We start from the raw sequence: 22,499 nt of genomic DNA on the forward strand, positions 1-22,499 counted from the left end.
AATTAAAGTCACATAAAAATTACTATATTCAAATTAATTTGAAATTTTAAAAAAAAAGATATATTTAGAGAAAAGACGAATTAAATAATAAAATGCTCATTTTAATAAAATCGTAAATTATACATTTTTCAAATATGCAAACTTCTATAAAATTTGTAACTTAAAAATCATATCAATAGTATTTCATTAAATAGTTTAATAAATGCTTTCCCATTCTTAAGAATAATACACCACAATTATTAATGTTTAATAAAAATAAAATATTCCCAACAGCAAAATGTATTAACTTATTTATTAACATTACTTAAAATATCTTTAAAAAACATTTTTAAAAAAGAAATACTGCAATACAAAGTTTACAATCTCTCAAAAACAAATTCTATATTGGACATTGTGCATATTATTTTTTAAGTTCATTAATTAAGACAGTAGAAGCCAAAATATATTTGGAAGATTAAAATGTATCTTTTTAAAATACTTTTTTGTTGTGAGTTGTGATTATGTTTTCTCTGACGAAAAAAATCCTCGTTTTTTTACATAATATTAACATATTAGCTTTAGCCATTTGACTTCACCCAGCTCTGGTCTTTTACCTACCTAATGAAGTAATTTAAATTTGCATTGAAGACACTTGCTTGTTGTAGAGACGTTGTTCCTTTCTAATTCCGAATGTACTATCAGCAAGAGAAATTTATAGTTTTAAAATGTATGAAAGAGGTGCTGACAAACATTTAAATCATCAGGAAAACTAGAAAAGATTAAAACAAAATTGTTGCACTATTTGATGTAAAATGTACACAAATACTGTTCAGCAAATTAATTACTGAATTAGCTATATAATTAACAAAAAGGTTGAATACCCGTAAATATATTTTCTAATGAACTGATAAAACAATTTTTGGGTACTATTTTCTTTTTAATACCAAAAAAACACAAACCATTATTCAGATTATTTCTGTGTGAAGTAAAGTGAAACCGCTAATAAAATAACAAAACAAAATAAAACTGTAAAATTTGTAAAAGTTTTTCTTTGCAATGTTCTTTTGTCAATTTAAAACATTAATAGTAAATATATATAACAAAGAATTCATCTTTAACAAATGATGAATATGTAGAATGGTCATTAAGTAGCCTCTCCTAGGATAGGACGAAACCAACGGTGGCGTAGGCAAAAGCCACTAACATAGTCTCCAGTAGAAGATCTGTGTAGAAAAAAAAACGTTTCCTCTATAGAACACACATACAAGGTCCTGGCATCAGCAATGAGACATCACAATGAGTTGTACAGTTTCTCGATTCATAAAGTACAAAATATTTAACAGGATCACACACATACATAAAGCAACATTACTTCTCCTATGGTGAATTTTAACTTTTATTATATAACCTAATTTATTTATTGCACACTACAAGGCTTAACAAAAATAAATTTAATCGTTGGTTGTGTATTTTAATTACTATTGTTAATAATACTGAAATATAAAATACTTATAATTTTTTAAACTGCTACAAGAATTTTGGGTGGGGCGGGGGGGGGGGGGGGTGAGGATGTAGCGCGATTTAGGGAACATAACTAACTTTATCGAACAGATGGCCCGAAAATTTTATTTTATATATTTGGTTGTTTATTTCTGTTAACGAAGTTGATTGTAATGAAATATAAATGAGTATAACACTATTATATTCATTGTGACTGTTCTTGTCGGATGTAGACATTTGTGCTGGGTTTTTTATAGGCCTATATGTAGATGTTTGGAGTTGGTTACTAACAGATGTAATACTCAAAATAGATATTTAGTTTTTTTTTAAATTTAAATTAGCGACTCTATCACCCACCCAGTGTGACTGTAAACATAGAATATTGTAATCACTACTAGTACATAATGCTAAAGACAAAAGGATACCTGGTGCCCAAGACGTAGACCTAGCCACCGAATGAGTCCTGATATTACCGGCTTGCTCAAGTAACTTTCCAGTGGATGAAACACGATTTTTCACAATATGGCCACGTTCTGTGAAAAACAAAATTGTAGTATGTTAATGTGCATTTTTATTAGGTAGGTGTTTATTCGTGTGAGTATGGATGGATGTGTGAGAAAAAGCTTCTGTATGTCAATGAAGATCAGTAGGTAGTTGAAAATAGGCATGTACGGTTATTACTGCATTGATATTGTTAAAGTATATTTGCGTATGATTGTAGATGCATGTGTAATGTAAATAAATGAAATAAGGGCTTGTGTATATCAATGTCTATAGATTTACTTATTTTATACATATACAAAAACGTGTGCTTATACTTGTGTGTGGGCGTAGGTATAGACTACGACACGGTCACAGACTTAGAACTAGACCTGGACCTAAACTAGGGCATGGGCCTGGGCATGTAAATGGACCAGGAGCTGGACACAGTAGATCTAGACCTGGACCTGCGGGTCTACGGTATTAGCTTTTAACAGATTGGAAGTCGTTTAGATGTTAAACGACAACTACATATTTAATGTAATATTTTATTTATGAATTTTAGGCAACATGAACGGAACTCAAATAATTGTGTTTACAGACACACGAACAGACACACAAACACACAGTGACGTGATTGTAAAACTAAGTCTATCCCGCACCTGGAGGTTTTAAAATGACAAAATTTGTCAAAATCTTAATTTGGATTTTATCACGATTACAATACATCTTTTATATTCTTTTATATTCCGTATGCGATATATTAGATAAGACTAAAACCGCGTAAACTCACAATTCCATTTAATGTTTGTGCATGATTACATGCTTTCTCTAAATTCTGTATGCGAGGAAAACTAAACCTCATATTGTGACCGCTTCTACTTACTGATAAGATCTGGGATGTTAATCCTTGATATATTTGTCAGCGACGGGCCAATTAATCCTTGATATATTTGTCAGCGACGGGCCAATACGCCCATCTTGAAAAAACTTGAAACGCACGGCCATATCTTCCCTATCAAATGCCCAGGAGTAAAGCAAAGCGTACCAACGCTTTGGTAGGCTGTCATCACAGTAGCAACCCGGAAAATCCGATCCTGTTCTTCTGTCGCATCCTTTAACTCCTACGTTTCTGAACTGGCAATACTATGGAAGAGAGCATCATCCTTATATATATATATATATATATATATATATATATATATATATATATATATATATATATATATATATATATATATATATATATATGGTGACAGAACAAATGATTTCAGGACAAATGATCTCACGGACAAAAGATACCAGGACAAAAATATATTAGGACAAATGGTACCATGGACAAATGATCTGAGACAAAATATCTCAGACAAAATATCTCACAGCAAAATTTTAAAAGTATGTACGATGATTTTAGTTGATTTGAAGTTTTTTTATTGACTGTCTATATAGTTTTGTTTACTTTTTATTGCATAATAATTGTGATGAAAATGAATTTGTTAAACTTTACAAAGCATCAATAGATTTATCAAACTTAATCTTTGTAATAGCATTTGATTTGAAAAAGTAAAAATTAAAACAAACGTACTCCTTTAGCCTGAAAAGTATAATAAATGATAATGTATTAAACAAATAAAGTAACATAAATGTTCAAAACACGCTAAATATGAATAGTCCAGGGAAGGTTTCTGCAAAAAAAAAAATCTATTTTAATTTCGCAAGGGCGGTGCCCTGGGAGGGTACGATTGTTCTCTATATACGGTATATAAAAATAAATGTCGATTGCGGTTTGACACCGTTCATCCGATCGCGATCAATCTTTGGTGAGTTCATTAAAACAGTCCAGGTGAGGGTTCTGTAAAATAATCTTTTAAAATAAAAATAATTCAACTGGAAATCATATATGTATAATACCTCATTATATTCACCCCTCTTCGTCGGTTCTTCTGATAAATACTTACAAATTGTATTTTTTTTAATTTATTTTTTGCTCAGCGGTTTTAACCAAATATTTTTAAAAGACATAGAAAAACTTACCGGATACCAAAATGCATGAGGGTGCGAGCAAGGCAGTTTATTAAAAACACCGCCACAGATTTCCACGGAGAAACTACTTTCTTCGTTCAACAAATGTAACCTTTCGTTTGGGACATGCACCGTACCGTAGACAAGAAGATTTTCCTTTTGAAATAGGACACACCCCAGACATTTAGGGTAATAGCCGTCTATAGTTGCAATTATTCCATTTTCTTCCAGATACTCATCCGAGGCCCACTGTGAGAACACGTGATGAGTGTATTCTTAAAGGAATCATACGTGTATCATTAGTATGGATAGCAAAATAGATTTGAGCGAATAGTATATGAGTTTGTCTATTAAATTATGGTATTCTATTAAAAAAAATATACCTGCATTATTCTACACCTACATTGAGGATTGTGTCAAATTTGGATTTTTATCCATATCTACATCTTTTTCTATGATATTTGAAATCTATAAATCTAAATCCATTCCTGAAACTAAATGTTTTTGTATTCGAACTCGTATTTGAAATTCAACATACTTCGCTTTCGGTATTATGCAGGCCTTTTTGTCTTATTACATGTGTATGCTTGTGTTTGCCCATTGTCAGATTTTAAAACTGTAACTATGGATGTGTACAGTGTGGTTTAGTGATAGAATGCGAACTTGGGGACTCGAAAATAATGCTTTCGGTACCTGGGGTGGTTATTGTAGAGGGAGTAGAGTTACCCTGCCGTTTTACCTGTGCTGGAGTCGTTGTACCCATACCTGAATCTGTATTAGTATCAGTATCTCATCTGTATATGTATTCTCCTCTGTGTTGTATCTCAACACCTATCGGCAGTTATACCTCACATACCACGGTATTGGTTTACGAATCTAAATGAAGTGTTTGTTGATGTGTACGTTTCTATATCTTTAACATACGGCTCTACTGCCAGATAATTAATTAAAACATCAAATGTAAAGTAGCCGGTTAAAGCCTAAACAACAGATCTCTTATGTGTTGGTTTAATTGTATTGAACGGGAGTTTACCAGTATCGTTTTTTACATACCTGTGAGAATTAAAATCAAGCTTAGGATCACACAACTGAGCTGCATTTTCTCCCGGCGATTGAGTTCCTATCAACACGATTAAAAACAAGTTGTAGATATTTTTATCACTTGCCAGTTTCATCAACTAAACAGAAGGTGGGGTAGCCTGTATTTATTTTGTGACGAGATTTTATGTGAATTTTGGTTTTAGTGAATAGAGGACAGCAACTTTCTGGGTGATAGCCCCGTTAAAAAAAGGGAAACCTTGCCGAAAAGTTAATATACATTATTTTGATGAAGTTCAAGGTGTTTAGTCAAACGTATATATATATATATATATATATATATATATATATATATATATATATATATATATGTGTGTGTGTATGTGTGTGAGTGAGTGAGTGAGTGAGTGAGTGAGTGAGTGAGTGAGTGAGTGAGTGAGTGAGTGAGTGAGTGAGTGAGTGAGTGAGTGAGTGAGTGAGTGAGTGAGTGAGTGAGTGAGTGAGTGAGTGAGTGAGTGAGTGAGTGAGTGAGTGAGTGAGAGAGAGAGTGAGTGAGTGAGTGAGTGAGTGAGTGAGTGAGTGAGTGAGTGAGTGAGTGAGTGAGTGAGTGAGTGAGTGAGTGAGTGAGTGAGGTGAGGTAGTGAGTGAGTGAGTGAGTGAGTGAGGTGAGGTGAGTGAGTGAGTGAGTGAGTGAGTGAGTGAGTGAGTGAGTGGGTGAGTGGGTGGGTGGGTGGGTGGGTGGGTGGGTGGGTGGGTGGGTGGGTGAGTGAGTGAGTGAGTGAGTGAGTGAGTGAGTGAGTGAGTGAGTGAGTGAGTGAGTGAGTGAGTGAGTGAGTGAGTGAGTGAGTGAGTGAGTGAGTGAGTGAGTGAGTGAGTGAGTGAGTGAGTGAGTGAGTGAGTGAGTGAGTGAGTGAGTGAGTGAGTGAGTGAGTGAGTGAGTGAGTGAGTGAGTGAGTGAGTGAGTGAGTGAGTGAGTGAGTGAGTGAGTGAGTGAGTGAGTGAGTGAGTGAGTGAGTGAGTGAGTGAGTGAGTGAGTGAGTGAGTGAGTGAGTGAGTGAGTGAGTGAGTGAGTGAGTGAGTCAGTGAGTCAGTGAGTCAGTGAGTCAGTGAGTGAGTGAGTGAGTGAGTGAGTCAGTGAGTGAGTGAGTGAGTGAGTGAGTGAGTGAGTGAGTGAGTGAGTGAGTGAGTGAGTGAGTGAGTGAGTGAGTGAGTGAGTGAGTGAGTGAGTGAGTGAGTGAGTGAGTGAGTGAGTGAGTGAGTGAGTGAGTGAGTGAGTGAGTGAGTGAGTGAGTGAGTGAGTGAGTGAGTGAGTGAGTGAGTCAGTGAGTGAGTGAGTGAGTGAGTGAGTGAGTGAGTGAGTGAGTGAGTCAGTGAGTCAGTGAGTGAGTGAGTGAGTGAGTGAGTGAGTGAGTGAGTGAGTGAGTGAGTGAGTGAGTGAGTGAGTGAGTGAGTGAGTGAGTGAGTGAGTGAGTGAGTGAGTGAGTGAGTGAGTGAGTGAGTGAGTGAGTGAGTGAGTGAGTGAGTGAGTCAGTCAGTCAGTCAGTCAGTCAGTCAGTCAGTCAGTGAGTCAGTGAGTCAGTGAGTGAGTCAGTGAGTGAGTGAGTGAGTGAGTGAGTGAGTGAGTGAGTCAGTCAGTCAGTCAGTCAGTCAGTCAGTCAGTGAGTCAGTGAGTCAGTGAGTGAGTGAGTGAGTGAGTGAGTGAGTGAGTGAGTGAGTGAGTGAGTCAGTCAGTCAGTCAGTCAGTCAGTGAGTCAGTGAGTCAGTGAGTGAGTGAGTGAGTGAGTGAGTGAGTGAGTGAGTGAGTCAGTGAGTCAGTGAGTCAGTGAGTCAGTGAGTCAGTGAGTCAGTGAGTCAGTGAGTCAGTGAGTCAGTGAGTCAGTGAGTGAGTGAGTGAGTGAGTGAGTGAGTGAGTGAGTGAGTGAGTGAGTGAGTGAGTGAGTGAGTGAGTGAGTGAGTGAGTGAGTGAGTGAGTGAGTGAGTGAGTGAGTGAGTGAGTGAGTGAGTGAGTGAGTGAGTCAGTCAGTCAGTCAGTCAGTCAGTCAGTGAGTCAGTGAGTCAGTGAGTGAGTGAGTGAGTCAGTCAGTCAGTCAGTCAGTGAGTCAGTGAGTCAGTGAGTGAGTGAGTCAGTGAGTCAGTGAGTCAGTGAGTCAGTGAGTCAGTGAGTCAGTGAGTCAGTGAGTCAGTGAGTCAGTGAGTTATGTGAGTCAGTGAGTGAGTGAGTGAGTGAGTGAGTGAGTGAGTGAGTGAGTGAGTGAGTGAGTGAGTGAGTGAGTGAGTGAGTGAGTGAGTGAGTGAGTGAGTGAGTGAGTGAGTGAGTGAGTGAGTGAGTGAGTGAGTGAGTGAGTGAGTGAGTGAGTGAGTGAGTGAGTGAGTGAGTGAGTGAGTGAGTGAGTGAGTGAGTGAGTGAGTGAGTGAGTGAGTGAGTGAGTGAGTGAGTGAGTGAGTGAGTGAGTGAGTGAGTGAGTGAGTGAGTGAGTGAGTGAGTGAGTGAGTGAGTGAGTGAGTGAGTGAGTGAGTGAGTGAGTGAGTGAGTGAGTGAGTGAGTGAGTGAGTGAGTGAGTGAGTGAGTGAGTGAGTGAGTGAGTGAGTGAGTGAGTGAGTGAGTGAGTGAGTGAGTGAGTGAGTGAGTGAGTGAGTGAGTGAGTGAGTGAGTGAGTGAGTGAGTGAGTGAGTGAGTGAGTGAGTGAGTGAGTGAGTGAGTGAGTGAGTGAGTGAGTGAGTGAGTGAGTGAGTGAGTGAGTGAGTGAGTGAGTGAGTGAGTGAGTGAGTGAGTGAGTGAGTGAGTGAGTGAGTGAGTGAGTGAGTGAGTGAGTGAGTGAGTGAGTGAGTGAGTGAGTGAGTGAGTGAGTGAGTGAGTGAGTGAGTGAGTGAGTGAGTGAGTGAGTGAGTGAGTGAGTGAGTGAGTGAGTGAGTGAGTGAGTGAGTGAGTGAGTGAGTGAGTGAGTGAGTGAGTGAGTGAGTGAGTGAGTGAGTGAGTGAGTGAGTGAGTGAGTGAGTGAGTGAGTGAGTGAGTGAGTGAGTGAGTGAGTGAGTGAGTGAGTGAGTGAGTGAGTGAGTGAGTGAGTGAGTGAGTGAGTGAGTGAGTGAGTGAGTCAGTGAGTCAGTGAGTCAGTGAGTGAGTGAGTGAGTGAGTGAGTGAGTGAGTGAGTGAGTGAGTGAGTGAGTGAGTCAGTGAGTCAGTGAGTCAGTGAGTCAGTGAGTGAGTCAGTGAGTCAGTGAGTCAGTGAGTCAGTGAGTCAGTGAGTCAGTGAGTCAGTGAGTCAGTGAGTCAGTGAGTCAGTGGGTGAGTTTGTGAGTGAGTGAGTGAGTGAGTGTTTGTGTGTGTGTCTGTAAGTGTTTGTGCGTTCGAGTGTGTGTGTACGTGTTAAAGAGTATGTGTGTGCGCGTGCACTCGTGTGTGTTTGTTGTGTGTGTGTGTGTGCGTGTTTTTGTGTTAGTTTTTCCTTGAGAAGTTGATCAGCATCTAGTTTTAGCACAAAAATCGAAAGGTCCTTCTTCTTTACTTAAGAGTTAACAACCAAAGCTCTTCTGCTGGAATAACCAATTATATCTATGACCAGTTGCTTTTCATTATATAGGCCGTTGACTCCAATTTCAACCTCGTTTACGGTTTGGATTTGCTTCCATGGCATTTACATAACCAAGAACAAACTGCAAGAAGCAGTTGTATAATTTTGGAGTTATCTCACCTAGAAGAGTTGCTATCCCCAGCTGTCGAGCCTCATTAGCCCCGGGTATTCGAATTCGGTACTTTTCTATTTAGCAACCACGTAGACCCCCGTATATTGTCATGTCCCAAATGCAAGACTTTGATTCTTGCAGGCAGTTTTTCTTCCAGACATTTTTGTCACGGGGGATGGGGGCCCTAGCAAAATTTCCGGCCAACATAAATTTCCCGGGAGTTAAGGGACACTGGTTATAGTGTATATGTTCTGTATAAATGATATAAATCTAATACGTTTATCTATTTTGTATGTGGGATTAGGGCGGTAAACGTTAAGCATGCCCCTTCCCCCCCCCCCCCCCCCCCCCCACGAAGAAATGCCTGAAAGAGACTCTGCAGACCAGCATTTTAAAACGTGCCTTGCTGTCTTCTTCTAAAAGTGACTATCAATAATAATAGGCTTGAAAAAATCTATGTAATCATATTAAATTTTAAAACTTTTTTTTTAAATATGACGAACGATGAAATTATAGTTCCTTTTTTTTTTAAAGAAAACTTAAAGTTGTTGGGAACCATAGGTTACACTAATTTTCATATTTGTGTATTAAATATAAGCCGTTGAACAGACGTTTAGAATTATTTTATCAATTCATATATTTAAAAAAAAAAGTTGTTTTTCATGATAAAATACACAATAGTGGTCAATGGTGAATAGCTTAGTAATGTATTTATATTAAATAATCTATCATCCCCTAACACCACAACACACTGGCTCTACTAATCCAAATTAAAAATTAAAATTATTTGCTAAATTACTACTATATTGCTAGTAATTATTAGTTTGAATATATCTAGCCTTAGCAAAACTGGAAGTCATTTTGTACTTATTACAAAAACGTTATAAAATATTCATTTAAGGTTGAAAAATATGCTTTCTGGCAACAAACATTTGGAACCAGCTTTTCAAACCTAGACTAGGCTTATTCACGTTACACATTTGATTTTCTGTGGAGCTGAAGCAATAATCAACATCAGCAAGAACTTATCTTACCATATCAAACGCCCAAATCAAATGAGCTCCTTACTCAACTCTACAGTCTTGTTGATGTAGCAAAGAAAACCAAGATATACAAACTTACTGTTAATTGTGAGTGGATTACATTCTATATGGGTGAGATAAAAATGCCTTCCTTTTAAGGTGTAAAATGAAAAATAAACATGAACTCAAAGCTCTCTTGGATCGGAAGTAGAAAAGCAATATACAAAATATACAAAATACAGACTTCGAGAGCTGGGTTAGAGAGTTCCTTAAAAAAACATTGTATGGCCTTTAAGTTTATTGTAATCGTGCACAAAAATCACATGAAATTTGGCAGTTTTCGCCGTTTTACTTCTCAGTACTTCATAATGTATAGAGGGCTTATTTTAATCGGGCAAAAGTTATAAATCCCTAATCTATCAAAATGTTATGCATCATCTAGTCGGAAAAACTGAGCTTTGCAATTTTGTCCGTATGTTTGCATGTGTGTGGATGTGCGTGTGTGTGTGTGTGTGTGCGTCTGTTAACGCGAAAGCTTGAGTACCGTTACAGCTAAGTTGATGAAATTCCATACGTAAGTATTATATCAAATGTGTAGTTCTGTATTAATATGTCATCGATTTATACCTCCCTGAGTCGGAAAAACATAATTTTGAAATTCATATCTGTGTGTGTGTACGTGTGTATGTGTGTGTGTGTGTCTGTAAACACGATAACTTGAGTACCGTTACATATAGGTTGATGAAATTTCATATATAAGTGTTATATCAAATTTGTATAAACTTTTCAGCGACTTCCGATAACCGTAAGTGGAACTTTTTCTATTTTTAAAAGCCTATAACTTGATTACTGTTCTAGATAGCGAGACGAAATTTCACATATAAGTAAAAGTTTTAATTCTCTGCATTCTTTCAAATTTAATTTTGAGTAATTTCCGTTGTCCGGAATTACAACTTTTGGTGTGTTTTTCTTACTCACCGACGAGTATTGGCGAAAGCAGTTGCAGAAAAATCAATTCAATTAAAGTTTACTGAATTTTTATGGCACACAATTCACTTGATTGGATGATTTTCCAAACGATTGTAATCTTTTCTTTAATATGGCGCTATACCATTGCATTTCCTTTGTTTGCATTAGCTGTATTTACGAAAAAAAAAACAATTTTCAGTTTCAGTTCATTCAATAAAGTTAACAACATTTTTTTTTATATTGGCCTTTTACTAAACAAATAAACCGGGAGTGATCTCCCCTAAACTTTCTCGAATATTTTTATATAAAATAACAGGGGATGGGAACTCGGGCTATAGACATGATTTTTAATCCATTTTAAATACTTAAAGTTTTAAAAATAGAATAAAATCACGTAGACAAAAGATTGCACACCAAGTGAACGCCAAATAAAAAAGTGCATAATAGTGCGCAATACTATTAGTACTTAAAAAATTTACATTAGTTTTTTGATAAATCGGAAGTAGCGTAAATTAGTACTTCCTGGCAACGGAAATTACTCAAAATTTGACAGAAGGTAGAGAATTAGATCTTATACTTACATGTGAAATTTCATTTATCTATCTGAAATAGTACTCAAGTTATAGGCTTTTGAAAAATTCAAAGTAGAAAAAGTACCACTTCCGGTTATCGGAAATCGCTCAAAAGTTGATACGGATCTACGATTTTGATAAAATACTTATATATGAAATTTCATCAACCTAGCTGTAACGGTACTCAAGTTATCGTGTTTACACACGGACACACACACACACAGACACACAGACATACGGACAGAATTGCAAAGCCCAGTTTTTCAGACTGGATTACGAATAAAACCTCTTAGTTTTGATAAATCTGGATTGATAATTTTTGCCCGATTAAAATAAGTCCTGTATACTTCGGATGTGATGAAGAACTGAGGTGTAATACGGTGAAAATTATTAAAATTTCAAGTGATTTTTGTGCACGATTACAATACTTTCTCTATACTTCGTATATACGAGAAAGTAAAAAGGAAAGAAAGAAAAAACATAATAACAGCATTAAAAAAAATAACAATGGAAAGTAAAGACAAATCTGTAACATAGCATTAAAATGGAATAAAGAAATAATATTACATAATACAAAATGAGATAGAATGAGAATATAATAGATGAATGGGGAAATGTTGTCATTTAATGGAGGTTTTGAAATAACTGTTGTTTCAAATATTGGTAGTTTAATTTTATTAGGAAGATTGTTCCACAAATTAGAACCAGAGTAGGAGAAGCTATGTTTTTGAAAAACAGTTGTATTCGGGCAAGTGTCCATTCGGGTATTTGTCCCATTCGGGCAAGTGTCCATTCGGGTATTTGTCCCATTCGGGCAAGTGTCCATTCGGGCGTTTGTCGCATTCGGGCAAGTGTCCATTCGGGAAATCGGCCTTCGGGCAAACGGACAAGTGTCTTTCGGGAAAAGGTCCGGCTCCCGGCGGCGCCTTACTAGGCAATAGGCAAGGGCCCCGAAGTTTAAGAGCCATTGCTGTTGTAGTATAGTTATAAGTTGTAATTCATCATTTTCTATCGATATAACAGTCATAGGTTCAGAGTTCAAAGTGCAATTTCTGTTCGTTTATCATTATAATACTATGTTGTTGTTTTTTGTGTATTTATAAAGAATATCTTTAGTTTTTTTTTTCTGTGGATAAATTCAAACTGTCAAGACAACTCATCATCATCGTTTCCCGTTCGAGCCCAAGACACATGAAGTAGAGTTGATCTGTTTCTATGATCTCGTCATCAACTATGCCTAGGCCACCGTGTAACGTGAGCCAGGTGCTCGTCAGAGCTGGGTGGAGTCAGGACCATCATGCGGACTCGTGTCCGCGATCGGAAACCCTCGGGTTAACAGTCGTAAGTTCTACCATCCAACCACACCACTCGATGCTCAATACTAAGTTGCCATTTATGTTCTATACTAGACGTCCCGGCCAGGCCCTGCTCTGGCTTCTGTGAAAAACCTTTCTGTTAAAGACCATTACCTGTGTGTTTAGTAATCATCATAAACCCGGCATTGCCCACCCAAACCACAACCAACCAAAACAACAAAACGCAAACATAACGCTAACACAATTATAAATACAAACGAAAACAAAAACCTAACAACAAACCCAACCACAATCGCAAACACCAATACAAACACAAGGAAAAAACAAACAAAAAAGAAAACGAAAACAAAAACCTAACAACAAACCCAACCACAACCACAAACACCAATACGAACACAAAGAAAAAAAAAACGAAAAAGCAAACGAAAACAAAACAAATCCAAACGCAAAACCAACCACAAACACAAACCCAAAGAAAAAAACACAAACGAAAAAGCAAACGAAAATAAACCAAATCCAAACGCAAAACCAACCACAAACACAAATACAAACACAAACTCAAAGAAAAAAACACAAACGAAAACGAAAAAAAAAGAAAGAACAAAAACGAACCAAATCAAAACGCAACCACTAACACAAACCCAACCTAAACACAAAGAAAACACTAACGCGAACATAAACGCAAATTGCTCACAGTCTAGCCCGGGGCAGAATCGCATGTTTCAGCTTAATAATCGACTATAGTACCCCAACTTATTCATAGTCTGTTGCACTCACTTAAACGAACGTAGGTGCCAAACCAAACCAAATGAACAATTATAATATTCCAAGCTTATTCGTAAAATACCTACAACATTTGCACTTGATCAATCCCCGCTAATTATGTAATTTTTTTTTCCATACACTAAAACAAACTAATAAAAAGTAAATTCTTTTCCACTAATGCAATGTCTGATAAAGGGATTTAATTTTTTTTTCCTAATTTATCAAAGGGAAGTAAGTGCTAAACGACTAAATATAAATAATTTTCAGACATAATTAGAATTTTTGTTATTTTTTTTTAAATTTTCTTTAATGAACAAGCCGACAATTATTACTATCAGTTCGAAAAATTAAAATTATTTCCCAACACTTCCAATAGTAATTTTTTAACTCATAAATTTAGACTATGAGCACGATAATAGTCTAACACTTTAAATCCATAGAAGTATGTCAACGACATACAAACTTATTACATCCAGAATTGAGCTATATATTAGATAGTGATTACACGGTGTTATTTTTCTATGTGTATCACAGTCACCGTGTCCAGATATTAAGGTGCCATTTATTTTGTTTTACAGACATAAAAAAAGAAAGTAAAGCTCCCTCGGGCACGTGAAGTAGAGTTCACTTGTTTCTGTGACCTCGGCATATGAAGAGATACTGTTGTCAGCACTATGCCCAGCCGCCTTTACTTTCCCTAACGTGAGTTAGGTACCCATCAGAGTTGGGTGGACTCAGTGACATAACGGGTTGTTAATTTGTCTATAGATATCATTGTTAACCAATTCACCCCTGCAGTAGAATGTGTAGCTATATCGAATAAGCGCGCGAGCCTTCACCTATCAATATTATAGGAACATACTTTTGTTTAGAGGGTTATACGCTGTGGCGATGTTGTAAAAGCCATCGTTAAATGTTGATTCAGAAAGCAAAAAATTAAATTTTATAATATTCAAAATATTGAAAACAACGACGGTGACTCAAGCTCGAAATTGCAATTGCTACAATTGGTTTGAGACCGCTGTTATTTCGTCAGTCTAAACGGGGCTCTAACAGTTGTATGACGTCATTGAGGCCACTCAGCTCTGCTGGGTACCTAACTATTGTTAGGGAAAGTAAAGGCAGCTGGACATAGGATTCAACACAGTAATCCTTCAAATTCAGCGGTCATTGAAACACATCAACTCTACTTTTTATGCCCCATGTGTATTGGGTACGAACGGTAGAAGCTGGTGTTATGGAATTCAAAAACTAATTGTTGATAAACATCATACATTTAATGAATTTAAAGTTAAAGAATCAAATTGACAGCAAAAAAAAATATTTTCAAATTTAAGTATAAATTTAAAATATTGTAAAAGCAACTAGCTCTTTTGATAAAGTATCACATTTAATCCTTCTAAAAGTTAAAAAAAAAACTAGCTGGAATATTAACAATTTGATTTAGTAAAATTTAACAAAAATTAAAATATGTAAGAGCGGTGTCCTTAGAATTGATAAGTGATTTTCTGAAAGAATACAATTATTACAAGATTAACGAAAACAAACCAGACACAAAGCAAACAGCATTGGCACCAGGCTGAATATAGAGGGACTGCCACTGCAGGCCGCAACTTTCATTGGATACAACTTCTTCCTATCGCATTCTTTGTCGTTAAAACAGTCGTAAAGGTTCCACAGCCCTTTGATTTTCAGCAGGTCACAGTATCTCTCGCCCCGGATCAAGTTCCGTGCCGTGACGTTGCTATAGGAGCACTCCTCAAAGGCAACCAGGCACTTTGGTGGGCTGACCTCGATCTCGTGTGAGAACCCCTGTGATTTCGGCGAAGCGCACGCCGTTTTGTTAAGCTTGGTGATTTCGTCCGTCTCGCAATGTTTCTTCAGACAGTTGGTGAATATTTTCTTGCTTTCTCTCATACTGAAGAGCCGGCAGTATTCTTCTTGGTGTTTGAAGATAGTCCAGACACTGGAGGAGAAAATACAAAAGAGCATCCTTTCCTGGCAAGCTGAACTGGTTAAACTGATCCTATGCAACATTCTCTTTGTGATGGTGCTCGTCTTGTGTTGGGTTTCTTGTGTGAAGTTGCAGGCAGCCGAGTTGAAGCTGGAAAACTCTTCAGCCGTGCACAGCCCAGCTTTGACGTTGCATTGGAAGGAGGTGACGCCGTCTGACGCCGCGTTGAAATCTAGACATTTGGCGTCATCGGAGTCGAACACTTCCGATGTAGACAAAGACAGACAGTGGTCTATTGTAAGACTACAGGGTGTGGAGAGTTTGTTTTGTTCTGATGTGAAGTCAGCTGACGCTTGGGACATGATGCACATCAACCACAATAGTGACCAGCAGATAGATCCCCACATAGAACAAACTATCTGGCTAAAACACATGAAACTCATTCTTTGTGGAACTGGTTTAAAAATAGGCTATCAATTTCCTTTTTCTTTTGTATTATTTATATACTTTTTAAGTGCAACAATTCTGTCTAAAGATTTTTTTTTCAATCTTAAATCAAGCTCAATCACGCCTTGAGCAAGGGGACAAGTATATGAGCACTGAAATAAACTTTACCACTCGGCTCAGCTGATAGTTCTTCACGCGAGTTTTCTACACGTTACGTTTTATCTCATGTTCTTATCACTAGTGAAATTCAGGGAAATTCAAACACTAACTTTGTTAGTTGGATCTCGTTTAGTTAAATGAATTAACAGAAACTATTATCCCATAATATATAAATAGGTGTTAAAGAAAAATAAACAAAATAGCTTAAAAAAACATATTAAAATAGATTTGATATATTTAAAAAAATAAGTCGTTTCTATATTGTTAGTTAAATATTGTTATAACCTGAATTTTGAAGCAGCACAGTATCGATTGGACAAATAGAAAAGTTATTTTGTATTACAAAAGAAATGTATAATTCATCAGAAACAGCCAATCCAATGATCCACGGCTTTTCTGTGAAACCGTGGCTTTTGGTACAGGATTTATTTCATCTACAGCTGATTTATTCCTTCTGTGGTGTCGTGTCTAGTCTCTAATGGACGTTTCTATGTCTCTATTGGACTAGATCTTGTCTCTATTGGACTAGATCTTGTCTCTATTGGACGATTCTATGTCTCTATTGGACGATTCTATGACTCTATTGGACGTTTCTATGTCTCTATTGGACTAGATCTTGTCTCTATTGGACGAGTCCACTTCACCACTGGACGAGCTCAAATCAAACACGTTAACCATACATTTTTCTAGAATTTATATTTTAATCACTTAATAAGCCTTATTTTAATGCGTGTTTTTTTTTTTTGTTTTTGTTGGGTTATTATTTTTCACCGAGAGAAGGGCAGATAAAAAATTAAGAAGGGACGTAACAAAATGATTTGTGCCATTAAGAGTTGTAGCCGCTACATTTTCACTTTTATGAAATCTAAGTAGGACCATATAAAATTGTTATCTCACCCTAAGGCCATTAGTCTGTGAACAAATTGGGTATACAATCTTCTTTGGTATTTGCGCAAGAGTCATGAATACTTGACTTGTATAGCGCAATATGCGCTATAAAAAAATTATAACTATAACTATGCAATAGTTTCTGTTAGGTAACTCGGGGAGAGATGGGTGGGCTGGGGAAGGTTTGGCACAACCCCTTACCCCCGCCCTCTATGGACGAAAAGAAAAATTTATAATTTAACCCACTTGGAAGTTACGTTGCAAGTGAAGTATCGTAATCACTGAATGATGTTGCCCGACTTTTTAATTTGTTAGTCTTTTAAAAAATTGAATGCAGTATCGTAATCACTGTATGATGTAGCGAATTGAATGCGGTATCGTAATCATTTAATGATGTATCAAGCTGCATGCGGTATCGTAATCATTGTATAATGTATCAAGCTGCATGCGGTATCGTAATCGTTGTATGACGTAACAACCTGTATTATACTCTAGAAGAGGCGGTAAACATAAGTAAGCCTTAACTCCTTGTTAAATTATGACCACTAACGCCAAAGGCCCGAGTTCGAATTCCGGGCAGACAAGTCTTGTTAGCTAGCGACAGCAACACATCTAGGGTAGAAAACAAATCATGACTTCATGCAATGCAATTAAAATCATCGTGCTAAACAAACGCTTAATAAAAAATGACATGCATTTTTATGAGAAAAAATCACCTTAACTTGCTGTCACCCCGATTCCCCCACACGCATCGTGTGCGGGTTAGTGTGTGGATAACCCCCACAATACGAAATATACAGACTTGATTTAGACGTCAAGTTTAATACGTATTTTTATTTATTTAAAAGTGCAACAAGGGTAATTTCCCCTAACTTTAAACAGGGATTATTTCCCCTACCTTCTCCTCCGTGGCTGCACCGCCGAGGTAAAAAATAATCGTTTCCAAATGTGAAATAGCGCTGCAAAGTGCATGAACACACGGCCTTCACCCTCCGAGAGTTGTGTGTGTGTGCGAATTGCACGTGAATGCCTCAGGTTACACGACGACCTACTCTTCACAACCCACTGTGAGCGGAGGCGTAAGGTGGAGGGTGAGGCAGTGTAGTTCTCCTGTACCGCTACACAGCTATTTGTTTTCGTTTAGTCGTGGTTGTTTTCTACGTGCCTCGGCGTTTCCAACCCAACGGGAACAACCTGAGTGTTTTGTTTACTTGTCAGAATATCAAAACTTCAACCAGAAAAATCTGTGAGTACCGAACAAAATTGAACTTTTACTAATTTAAAACCATTACACGTTTTTAAATAATAATACTGATAATAATAAAATAAACAAAACATTTTCTTTAGCTATGTTGGTGAAAGATTTAGATGATTATTCTGGAAATTTTACTCGATGTTATTTTCGAAACCGAAACATTGGCCTTTTAGTAATGCAAAAGAAATTGTACGTTTCATGTTTTTTAGGGCAGTATATTTAGAAGCTTGTTAGAGGGAAAATGATTCGTTTTTCTTTGTAAGTTTTGGCGTTTAGATATTGCAAACATATATTATAACCATGATTCCATTCAAACAAGATAATGTAATTCATATTCTTTCTTATACTATCTTACTTAATTAAGAAAGTCGACACCCATTCCCTCCCCCCCCCCACACACACACACACTTCCACCCCCAGCCTGGGCGAGTTTGAAAAATGTAATTTAATTTTAATAGAAAATATGTACTTGAATCATAATCAGCTTACACCTCTGGGAAAGCTTTAAATGGCGCTCATTCCTCATAGAAAAATGCCTGAAAGAAACCCGACTCCCATCCAAAATATTGTTTGCTGTTTGTCTTGGGAGAATGCCAGGCGTACCGTATTTTATCATCGTCATCACATGGGGCAGATGAAGTAGAGTTCATCTGTTTGTTTAACCTCGATATACAAGGTGATAATGTGGTCAGATCTATGCCTAGCCGCTTTTGTTTTACCCAAAGTGAGTCAGGTACCCATCAGAGCTGGGTGGACACAGGGACGTTCTACTTATTGAACCCGGATTTGAACCCGAGAATTTCGGGTTAGCAGTCTAGCGCTCTACTTCTAGGTCACCGTATTTTATACACACCGGTATTAAGGATTATAATTATGGACATGTTCTTGCAACATGTTTTTTTATAACAGCAAATACATACTTGAGAGTTATTGTCCTTAGACTAGAGAAGCCCCCCCCCCCACACACACACCTACCTCTTCTCTCCCACTACCCTTCCCCTACCCTCCCCCTACCCTCCAAATGCAACATAGGCTTGAGTATTTAGACATTGTTCTGATTTTGTTCTCCCCGACCTAGATAAACATGCCGTCGTATAATACAACCAATTTATATCAAAACATTGCAGGCAAACAGCAACATTGGTTTCATACCTAGCAGCAAGAATCAAGCTAATACACATCTTGTCTGCAAGTAATTGGCTTAACAATCGTGCGGTTAACTCTCCAGTAATCTAATTAAATTTTAATGACTGGATTTATGTTGGCATTTGCAAGAAAGTTAATGATAATAACTCTTAATGTCTTAAAGTCGTGATTGATCTTTTGTAGATGAAAAACACGGAAAATTCTAATGGTGCTTATTATGCAATATTAATGATGCAATATTTCCTAGACGTTTGGGGAGTTGTTTTTTTTTTCATTTCCCCGGCAAATGCAACGATTTTGTGCATGCTTCGTTTCGTTGCGTATAACATAAACTCCTGTACGTATTTCTGGTCATTCATGTGTCTGGAGATTTCGAATCGTGTGACTTGTTTGTTCTCATAATATCAGGAGCCCAAATGCAAAAGCGCTTAAGTGTATTTAAGATAGTTTTCGAAAACTAATAAAAAGTTAAAAAGTGTATCAAAATTTAAAACGAAACATTAGTGTCTATAAACCAGCTCTCGAAAAGAAAGGTTGAAATGATTTCTACCTCGATGATTTGTTCTATGTGGGGATCTATCTGCTGGTCACTATTGTGGCTGATGTGTATCATGTCCCAAGCGTCAGCTGACTTCACATCAGAACAAAACAAACTCTCCACACCCTGTAGTCTTACAATAGACCATTGTCTGTCTTTGTCTACATCGGAACCGTTCGACTCCGATGACGCCAAATGTCTGGATTTCAACGCGGCGTCAGACGGCGTCACCTCCTTCCAATGCAACGTCAAAGCTGGGCTGTGCACGGCTGAAGAGTTTTCCAGCTTCAACTCGGCTGCCTGCAACTTCACACAAGAAACCCAACACAAGACGAGCGCCATCACAACGAACATGTTGCTTAGCATCAGTTTAACCAGTTCAGCATGCCAGGAAAGGATGCTCTTTTGTATTTTTACCTCCAGCGTCGCGACTATCTTCAAACACCAAGAAGAATACTGCCGGCTCTTCACCATGAAAGAAAGCAAGATAATATTCCACAACTGTCTGAAGAAACATTGCGAGATGGAAGAAATCACCGAGCTTACAAAACAAGCGTGTGCTTCACCGAAATCACAGTGGTTCTCAAACGAGATCGAGGTCAGCCCATCAAAGTGCCGGGACGCCTTTCAGGAGTGCTTATACAACAATGTCACGGCACGGAACCTGATCCGGGGCGAGAGGTACTGTGACGTGCTGAAAAAAAAAAGTCCGTGGAACGTGAACGACTGCTTAACACACTTCGAATGTAAAACGAAAAACTTGATTAGACTTAAAGATGCGGCCTGCAGTGGTCCCCACACTATGTATTCCTTGGTACTAATCATGTTTCTGGTGTTGGTTCTTTGTGTTTAAACTCGTACTTAAACAATATTCTGCCTCCTTCACTGTGGGTTGTTGTTCTTTCTAAAATGAATTTCGGCTTTCTGTCTGTTTCTATGTTGCTTGTTTTACACACCTTCCGTTTCACAACAACTCGTCTTATTAATTAATTTCTTTCTGTCATTATGCAGACCAATGTTAGGTCCTTTAAGTACCAACTGCGGAAACAAGAAAAACTTCTATTACGATAAACAAAAACTTCCTCCCCTATAACTAAACTATAAATAAACTAACCAACACCCCCCCCTTCCATATCTCAAATAAATTGTAGCCAACACCAGCTTGCCATCTCCACCCCACCCATCACTCACCACCACCTTTCCTTTATCCACATCCACTTCTACATACACAGCAGAATACTACAAATAAATCTATGAAACGAATATGAAACAAAAAGTTTCAATAAGTTTTGGGCTTCTATAAGAGCACTTCATGTTAACCACTAATTATATTTTCCCACGCTAATGTTACCCCTTCTCTCCTTTTACTAATGAAGATGATGGTTTCCCCTTGTTGGTGTTGCGGGTGTGTTCAAACCCTCACCTGTTAATTAAGGAAATGCAGAGTTAACGCCCTAATCGTGTATTCGGTGTAACGAGGACTATTTTGAGTGTGGTCTGACGTTTTTAACGAGTGTCCCAACAATTCCTAACATACTTCCTAACATGTCCTAATACACGTCCTAACGCACGTGCTAGCACACGTCCTAACAAGTCCTAACATGTCATATCACACGTCCTAAAAATGTCCTAACATGTCCTAGCATGTCCTAACACACGACCTTACTCATGTCCTAACACACATCCTAACACACGTTCTAACATGTCCTAACACGTCCTGACATGTCCTAACACATGTCCTAACATGTCCTAATTCACGTTCTAACATGTCCTAACATGTCCTAAGACACGTCTTAACATGTCCTAACACACGTCCTAACATGTCCTAACACACGTACTAACAAGTCCTAACATGTCCTAACATGTCCTAACACATGTCCTAACATGCCCTAATACAAGTTCTAACATGTCCTAACATGTCCTAAGACAAGTCCTAACATGTCCTAATACACGTTCTAACATGTCCCAACACACGTACTAACAAGTCCTAACATGTCCTAAGACACGTCTTAACATGTCCTAACACACGTCATAACATGTCCTAACACACAAACTAACAAGTCCTAACATGTTCTAACACACGTCCTAACATGTCTTAACATGTCCTTTATTATTATTATTATTATTTATTATTATTATTAGGTTGATTTTTATTTAATTTCTACTTTCCTTTAGTGTATTCTGAACAAAAAAAACTGAGAATAATTAACACCGCACTTCCCCCTTTATCTCCGTACACAACTCCAAATTCACCCCTTTGTTCTGTTAATATCTGCTCCATGTTTTCCATCACCCTAACATTTCACTCGTACAGCTGGTTAACCTGACCTTTACGTCACGATCTAAATAAAACCTTGGGACGATGGAACAATTCCTGCTTCACATGCTGATGTGTCACGACTGCTGCACTTGATCAGGAAATATCCAAAGTCTATTTATTTGGAGCATGTACTACAGTGGTGTGGGCTGTGTTACGTGTTAGAATGCTCTCTCCTCATGGGTGCCTACAATTATAGCTGACTCCAATTTCCATTAATGTTATTAGTAAAGGCATGCTCAAGTCTATTTTAGTACTGTTTTTTTTCATACTGTTGCATGTCATGTAAAAAATAACAATTTTTCGTTTGTAATTCTATATGTATATGTATATATATATATATATATATATATATATATATATATATATATATATATATATATATATATATATATATATATATATATAATTTTCTTAGTCTCCCTACATAACAAAGTTCTGCCTGTAAGGG

The 22,499-nt window shown here is 37.4% G+C and overlaps 1 protein-coding gene and 2 long non-coding RNA genes across 3 annotated transcripts in view; 1 reads left to right on the top strand and 2 right to left on the bottom strand.

The window, feature by feature from the left end:
• Positions 1 to 234: 234 nt before the first annotated feature.
• On the bottom strand, positions 235 to 2,897 carry LOC131958282 (uncharacterized). The gene is made up of 3 exons (XR_009389213.1): positions 2,846 to 2,897; positions 1,905 to 2,012; positions 235 to 1,202 (listed from the first exon to the last, which is right to left on the bottom strand). It is a non-coding gene; the product is annotated as an uncharacterized LOC131958282 (long non-coding RNA).
• A 10-nt stretch (positions 2,898 to 2,907) lies between these two features.
• LOC131958283 (uncharacterized) lies at positions 2,908 to 9,917 on the bottom strand. Its single transcript, XR_009389214.1, has 4 exons — positions 9,823 to 9,917; positions 5,035 to 5,159; positions 3,994 to 4,256; positions 2,908 to 3,105 (listed from the first exon to the last, which is right to left on the bottom strand). It is a non-coding gene; the product is annotated as an uncharacterized LOC131958283 (long non-coding RNA).
• A 7,960-nt stretch (positions 9,918 to 17,877) lies between these two features.
• LOC131958278 (chondroitin proteoglycan-2) overlaps positions 17,878 to 22,499 on the top strand; it is a 33,903-nt gene continuing 29,281 nt past the window's right edge. The window contains exon 1 of the mRNA XM_059323217.1: positions 17,878 to 18,038. The gene's annotated coding sequence lies outside the window, so the exon portion shown is untranslated. The remainder of the gene's footprint in view (positions 18,039 to 22,499) is intronic.

Source organism: Physella acuta, unplaced genomic scaffold (genome assembly GCF_028476545.2).
Source record: "Physella acuta isolate Inbredline_101_S28 unplaced genomic scaffold, ASM2847654v3 ptg001309l, whole genome shotgun sequence".
In the NCBI taxonomy this organism is placed as follows: domain Eukaryota; kingdom Metazoa; phylum Mollusca; class Gastropoda; family Physidae; genus Physella; species Physella acuta.